Source organism: Panthera pardus, unplaced genomic scaffold (genome assembly GCF_024362965.1).
Source record: "Panthera pardus isolate Hobbes unplaced genomic scaffold, ASM2436296v1 HiC_scaffold_16, whole genome shotgun sequence".
NCBI classification, from domain to species: domain Eukaryota; kingdom Metazoa; phylum Chordata; class Mammalia; order Carnivora; family Felidae; genus Panthera; species Panthera pardus.
Window position 1 is genome coordinate 110,662,905 of NW_026526721.1, and position 8,351 is coordinate 110,671,255.

At 38.3% G+C, this 8,351-nt stretch overlaps 1 long non-coding RNA gene across 1 annotated transcript; it reads left to right on the top strand.

Moving 5' to 3' along the window:
* The first annotated feature begins 843 nt into the window (after positions 1-843).
* On the top strand, positions 844-2,675 carry LOC109258338 (uncharacterized). The gene is made up of 2 exons (XR_002076289.2): positions 844-1,100; positions 1,663-2,675. It is a non-coding gene; the product is annotated as an uncharacterized LOC109258338 (long non-coding RNA).
* The last annotated feature ends 5,676 nt before the right edge of the window (positions 2,676-8,351 follow it).

Genomic DNA, 8,351 nt, shown 5'->3' on the forward strand with positions numbered 1-8,351 from the left:
TTACAAGATAACTGGCCTGTAATATGGTCGTGAAAGTCAAGGCAAGACTGAAGGACTTCCAGTTTGAAGCAACTAAGGACAAACGAAATATGTGATTTTGAACCGGATCCTTTCGGTATAAAAGATATTATTGGGACAAGGCGAATAAAGCAAAACAATTAAACAGCAGTAGTGTGTTTATGTTCATTTTCTGACTTGGTTGGTTATATTGCAGCCACAAAGGAGAATGCCCGTGTTTGTGGGTAATACCCAAAGAGTGGAGAGAGACAGGGGCGTCCTGTCAGCATATTACTCTCAAGTGGTTTAGGGAAAAATTTCTTTGTATCATTCGTCCACCTCTTGTCTGTTTGTGATTGTTTCAAAATAAAGAATATGGGGCTCCTGGGAGGAGTTAAGTGTCTGACTTTGGCTCAGGTCACCATCTTGCAGTGTGTGGGTTCAAGCCCCGCATCAGGCTCTGTCCTGAGAGCTCGGAGCCTGGAGCCTGCTTCCAATTCTGTGTCTTCCTCTCTCTCTCTCTCTCTGCCCTTTCCCTGCTTGCTCTCTGTCTCTCTGTCTCTGACTCTCTCTCAAAAATAATAAATAAAAAAATTTTAAAAAGTAAAGAATATGTAAAAAGCTAATATGGCAGATGGCGACCACACAGGAGCAACTCCTTTAAAATGTGTGTTGTCTGAAAAATATTCTCTGAAGAGGTAGCATTTCAAGCTGAGGACTGAAAAATCAGAGTCGGTCATTCAAAGATCTGCTTGAAGAGCATTCCAGGCCGAGGGAACAGCTGGTGCTGAGGCCCCAGGCGTGAAGGAATTTAGTGAGTTCCAAGAATAGAAAAATAAAAGCGTCCAGTAGAGCTGGAGCCTGGTGACTAGGGAGGAGGTGGAAGGTACACGGACAGGCTCTCCGGAAGGGCCCCTGGGTGTCGAGAAGTCTGGAACTTTATTTGAGGTGCCAAGGAAAACCATTGAAGGATTTTAGCAAGAATGTAATATGAGCTCATTCATACTTCTGAAAACCACTTTGGAGAGAAAGGAGACCAACGTTCACGTGAAGAGACAAATTAAAGGGCTGTGTGCACTCGGAGGAAAAAATGAATAAAGACGGTATGTACTTTGGGAGTAAAAGTGATAGTGTTTATCACCATTGTTCCTGAATGAGGATGTTGAGAAAAAAAAGAAAATCAAGAGTAAAAAGAACAGCGATTCCTTAGTTAGAGCTTACTCTGCACCAGGCAGCTTTTAATCACTTTATGTACATTTATTTACTCATTTAACTCCCATAACAAGACGAGTACCAGTGCTAGCCCCATCTGGAGATACGGACATATGAAGATGATTTAAGGGACTAGACCAAAGTCACACAGGCTGTAGGTGGCAGAACTGTGATTTGGATCCATAACTGCATACTTAAATATACAGTATATATGGTTTTCTTTCTAAATCCACTTTCTGAGGTATAATTTACACATAATATAACACACCACCTGTAAATGCACAGTCCAATGATATTTGACAAATGTAATTGTGTATCACCACAGAATATTTTAGCTACAGAATATTTCCACCACTTAAGAGTTTCCACTGACCTTTTAATTTTAATTTTTAGTTTTAATTAGTTAACATTGATCTGCTCTCTGTCGCTATCATTTTGTTTTTTCTCTTCTAGGATTTTATTTGATTGGAACCACACAAGTATGTACTCTTGGAGTCTAGCTTCTGCACTTAGCCTAAATGTGTTCAAGTCTCCACCATATTGTTACGTGGATCTGGAGTTTATTTTTCATTGCAGAATACTATTCCCTTGTAGCTAGAGAATATAATTTGCAATCCATTCATGTGTTGATGGGCATTGTGGCTTTTTACAGTGTTTGGGTATTTTAATCAAAGATTCCAGGAACATTTGTGTATGAGTCTTCTTTAGAAAACACTTTAAAATTCATTTTGAATAAATAATCTAGGAATGGAATTGCTAGGTCATAGGTCTTCTTTCATGAGGAAGTGGCAAACAGTTTTCCAAAGTGATGGTACCATTTGATATCCCCATTCAATAAGGTTTGAAAATGCCACTTCCTCAATGTTGCTTTGTCCACCTTTGATATTATCAGTCTTTTTAAACTTTAGCCATTCTACTATGTGTGTAATTTACATTTTTGTGATGACTAATAATGTGTTTTGTCAGATACAAATACACATAGAGTGAATATTTTCTCCCCACCTATGTCTTGCCTTTTCATTTTCTAATGATGTTTTTTGAAGTTTTTTAATTTTGGTAAAGTTAAATTAATATTGCTTTCTTCTATATAGCTTGTGTTTTTGTCCTAAAAATTTTGCTTACTTCAAGGTTTCAAACATGTTTTCCCAGATTTTCTCTTTAAAAGTTATACAGTTTTAGCTTTTAGATGGATCTGTGATCTCTTTCTAGTTAATTCTGTGTATGGTATAAAGTAATGACCAAGATTATTTTCTTCGATATGTATGGCCAGGTGTTCCAGCAACATTTTTGAAAAGACTATCTTTGCCCTGTTACATTGGCATCTTTGTAAAAAATGAATTGGTCGTATTTGTGTGGGTCTATTTATAGCCTCCATATTCTGTTCCATTGATCACCATGTCTATTCTTACACTAATCGTATGCTGTTTTGCTTATGGCAGTTACACAACAAACCATGAAATCAGGCAGTGTCAGTCTCCTACTTTGTTCTTGTTCTTAATTTTTAAATAGATTTTACTGTGTACCACAGTTTCAGAAAAACTGGAAAGGTAGTACACAGAGTTCCCATACACTCTGCACCTAGTTTTCTATATTATTAACACATGTTTGTATGGTACACCTGCCACAATTATTGAATAATATTGATACACTATTATTAACTATTTTCTATCCTTTATTCTTCACCTAGTATTTCTTAATTTTTTTCACCTAATGCTTTTCTTTTTTTTTTTTTTTTCTGTTCCAAGATGCCACATTACAATTACTTGCCATGTCTCTTATATACCACTCGATTGGAACAGTTTCTTAGACTTCATTTTTAATGACCTTAACATTTTCATGGAGTATTAATTATAATTTTTGTACAATGCCCTTCTATTGGAATTTATCTGGATTTTCATTTTATGATTAAACTGGAATTATGGGTTTGGGAGGAGGAAGACCACAGAGGTAAAGTGACATTTTCATCACGTTAGATCAAGGGTATATGGTATCCATATAGTTTACCAATATAATTTATTTATTTAATTTATATGGTATCCTTATAATTTATAATGACCTTGGTCACCTGGTTGAGGTAACTTTTGTTAGATCTCACCAGGGATCTAAGATAGTTATTCTTTTCCCCTGTTTCTGTACTGTACTCTTTGGAATGAAGTCATTACACCAGCCTATAGTTAAGAAATGGGGAGTTAGGCTCCACCTCCTTGAGGACAAAATATCTTACATAAATTATTTGGAATTGTTTTCCAAGTGAGCTCTGTCTCTTATCCCTCATTATTTATTTATTCACTTATTTATTTATATTAGTATGAACTTATAAATATTTATCTTATCCTTTAGGTTATAATCCAAACAACACTATCTTCTTGCTCAATTTGTTCCAGCTTTGGCTATCGGGAGCTCTTTCAGTTGCTTCCTAGGTCACTTGGACAAACACCCATGGATGTAGAGTTGGTTTTTTGTTTTTATTTTTGTTTTTGAGGTTTCCTTCCTTCCTTCCTTCCTTCCTTTTGTTCTTTCTTTCTTTTTTTGGGTGGGCACTTTTGACCTTTTGGCCCTATAAGATGTTCCAGGCTTATCTAGTATATACCCTGCCCCGGTTCAAGGAAAACTAAGGAATGCTATTAGAAACCAATATTTGTTTACTTACTTATTTGTTCATAATTTTTTTAAATGTTTATTTTTGAGAGAGAGAGCGTGCACACGTGCACACAAGTGACAGAGGGGGAGAGGGGCAGAGAGAGAGAGAGAGAGAGAGAGAGAGAGAGAGAATCTGAAGCAGGCTCCAGGCTCTGAGTTGTTGGCAAAGAGTCAGACTCGGGGCTCAAACTCATGAACCATGAGATCATTACCTGAGCTGAGGTGGGATGCCTAACCAACTGAGCCACCCAGGTGTCCCTAGAAACCAGGATTTAGATACAAGGTGTGCTCTGCTCTTTATCAAAATTATCTTGGGTTTTTTGGTTTTTTTTTTTTTTTTAGAATCCTTGCATCTCTATAGAAAAACCCACCTGTATTTTGATTGGGATCAGGCCAAATTCCTCCTAGATTTTAGCTTCAGCAGTGGATAAACAATTGTACCTTTTACTCAAATTGGAAAATCGAGATAATCAAGATAATCAAGATAATTCGATGGGAATGGAGAAATCAAAAATTCTATTCTGGACATTTTAAATTTAATATCGAAATGTTTCATCAAGCCTCCATACATCCTCCCAGTGCTAGGGCCAGAAGATTATTAATGCTAGTTGTGAGATAAGAAAGGCAACATGAGTATTAATCAATTAATTAGTTAACTAATTAAACAGTGCCTTAAAATCTTGGCTGGTAACATGAAAATTCATTAATCATTAATGATTTATGTACTCCTTGACATCAGGGATTATAAATTTATAACTGCAGCTATTTCCACGTGGTTGGATAGAATCTCAGAAGAGGGGACAGATTCTTAAGCTCCTATCACACTTTAGTTATTGTTCAAGCCTTTTGCATACATATCAAGACTAACAACAACCTAAAAAGTGGCTATTATTCTTCCTAGTTGGCAAATGTGAAGATTGAATTTTGAGAGATTAGGTAATTTCTCAAAGTCACACAGCAGGAAAGGTGGTGCTGGGATCCAATTCATTACCCATTGAATTGTATTAAAAAAATTATCCATTATTTATTTGAAATTCAGACATAACTAGGAATCCTGCATTTTTATGTGCTAAATCTGGCAACCCTAATCTAGGACCATCTGGCTTCAAAGGCTGTGTTTTTTCCAGACCACAGTGTAAACACCATACATCAAGAGACACATGAGAAATCTGGGAAAAAATCCTCCCCTATATTCTGTATTCTAATTTGTTGTAGTTCCACATATGCATGAAAGTGGCCTATAGTTAACACTGAAAAGGGTGCAATAGAGTCTGAAGATAAAAGGGACATTTTTGGTTTTGGTTTTTGGTGTTTTGTTTTGTTTTGGCAGACAGCTACATAAGCCTTTAATAAAATTAACCTTTTGCTTCAATCAGCTGTCATCATAAGTTTTTCCAACCCAGTAATTCTATTATATGTTTAAACTGTTTTCTAGCACTTACAAATTCAATCTAAAATATCTGGGGAAAAAAACCACAAAGTCTTGTTATATGTGATGTTCTCAGTCTCTAATTAAAAATATCAGGGCAGTAGGATTGCTGCTGGACTTGTTCCTCTCTGGACGAAGGACAGTATACCAGAAGAATTAATTGATGCCCTTGCAATCAACTTTCAAGGTAAACTGAAAGTCTTCATTAGGAGCTTCAAGGCTTTGACATCTCTTCTCCTTTTAGCCGCATGCTCTTTAAGATTACGATTTTCTACCTAACATGTCCCCTGTTCTCAATTTCAGTATCTAACTGTAATCTTCTTTCCTACATTGATATATTTATGTACCTCTTAATGTTTGTAAATAGGAAAAACAATATACGTTTTGAAAATTTATATAAATATTTTTATAACCTTGGAGTGTAAATGAGACTTTCTAAACAAGATAGCAAAATTAAAAAAAAAAAAAAACTATAAGGGAGAAGACTGATAGATTTACAAAAATATAGGATTTTGGGGTAATTAAAAACAGTAACAAAATTAAGTCAAAAGCCAAACTGGTTAAAAATATATGCATATGGCAGCCAATTGTTCATTGGCTAATGTATTCAACTATTCATTGACTAATTTATTCTTTCATTTTACATTTTTAAGAATACACAGAAGCATATGGTTTTTGCCAACATGCTCAAATTTTTCTGTTCTTTTTATTGTTACTTGCATTCCAGTCATTCCATCAGGATTCAGTTTTGTTATTGAGTTACATCCTTTAGTAGCTATCTCAGTAAGTGTCATGGATGGTAAATTCTCTTGGTTTTTCTACATCTGCATTTCACTCTAACTCTGGAATGATAGCTAACCATGTAAAGATTCCAAGGTTCAAGCTAATTGTTCCTTCAGATGGATTCAGTCTTTTCTGAGATTTATTTTTTTCTTAAGCTTTGATGTTATACAGTTTCACTAGATGTGGCTAGAGATATGTGTATACTGATGACAGTTTTTTTTAAGTTACAGACAATAATAATAGTATGCAATCTGACATGTATATATTAATATGCAAGTATTGAAACCACAACATGTAGAGGTCAGAATATATACACACCAAAAATGGACCCAAATTCTGAAGTCATGTCATTTTTAGTTGAGAGTCAAGATTCCCTGAGAGCAACCACGTACAGAAGCACGTGTAGGGTAAGCAAGCAGGTGGAAGAGAGGTCAGGCTTGGAAAGCATTTTTTTTAGTCCCTTGGCTTGGACGCTGTACTTCTAAAGAATTATTTTAATATAGGAATTCCAATTTCAGTGGCAGCAGCTCAGTGGCCTGGGGCACACGTAGAGACCGTTTCAGAGGAGGAAAACGTAGCTGAGCCAAAAAGAGAACCCATGGTGAGTTGAATGGAATTACCACCTGCTGCAAAGATCACAGGGGACAAAAATGCTTCCTGTGCTCTCTTGTACCTCTGTCCTTGTTTCAGGTGTCTGAGGGCCAGAGATTGCACAATGACTTGGGTGAGGTTGGGGGCATGGTGGGGGCTTTGGGATGGGATGATCCTGCTGGCTCTCATCTGAGGCAGCTGCTGACTTCCTCCATCCCCAGGTTGCAAGACTTATCCAAGTTTAAGCCATTTGGGGATAAATCGTGCTTACAGTTTTGGTTAAGCTTCCTAGTGGCCAAGGAGGTGACCAGGAGGGATTAGGATTGAGCTAGGACTAGGAGGAGATAAGCATTCTGGGGAAGGGATAACAACTTTCATTGGAGAAAGGTGAGAATTTGCACAGTGCCATGTTTAGCCAGATGAACTTAAAGAGATCAGAGTAATAGGGTTTAAGAGGATATCGTCTGAAGGAAGAAGGTATATACATGAGCTGAATATCCTTTGTGGGAATGTCACATTTACTAAGGACAGATTATAGCAAGGATAATATTTTAATATGCTAAACCCTTGTGCTGTTAATCACTAGCAAAACCTAGTGCTTGCTTTTCTCACAATCTCCGTGATAAAAAGCCAGGCTACTGTGACTAGACCAGAGTTGCTTTTATAAGCTATAGAGTAGGGAGAACAAGGATATCAGGTAAATTAAGTTTCACTAAAGCAGGAAGGAGGAAGCTCGCCTTGTGTGTGGAGAAGATAAACTGGGAAGGATGGAATGGGAAAGGAAGGGCAAGAGGAGAGGAAGAAAGGCAAGAAATCAGATTTGAATAACTGTTCCCTCAAAATACAGCTGAGGAGAATTTCCAAAGCAGAGATGCACATGTCATCCTGCCTTTGGGACTTTGGGACAGCAAGGCCCCTAGTGTGCCCTGGACCATAGCAAAATAACCCAAATTGTGAGTGTTCAGGCAGAGAGAGGGCTGAGTTCAGGCCCTGGTTTCCTGTGGATGTGTGGAGATTCCAGAAGATTCCTTGGTTGCCACATGTCCATGCAGGGTGAAGTATAAGTGCCAGGAGGGCTAGAGACCAAAGGAGGCAAATCCAGACAAGAAATTAGCAGGAGCCGGGACCCTGTGACTGAATCAAGTGCTTTGGTAGCGGATGTCAGTGGCTTGGAGGCCTGAAGGGAGAAGTAAAATAGGGAGGGGTCTAGGGAGGCTGTATTAAGCGCACGTTTCTGACACCTGTGTTCTTCCTGACCTGGAAGAGACTATTCCTCCCAGGGCTAACCAATTTCTAGAGATACTAAAAGACTTGGGTGGCCTGCAAGGTGTCTTTCATATGCACACCAACCAGTGCAGAGTCTGTGCCCCGAACCATCTCCTTTATGGAGCGCTCACATCCAGGCCACTATCCCCTTCCCTAATCACCCGGGAAATAGGTATCAAACACTGAGGGACAGCCCCTGCACCCAGATGCTGTTGAAATTACCCAAATCTGCCAACCCTAAGCCTGCTCACCCATCCATTCCTTCATGTGGAAACCACAAAGCCTCTTGCCCACACTCTTCCCTTGTTCCCTCTGCCCCATGACTGAGCCTGCTGCTGCCCCCCGAGCCTCCCCACATGGTGTGCAGTGTCCCTGTCTTGGGAATAGTGAGTTACAAACTATCTTTTCAATGATACTTCCTGGTCTGTTGGCC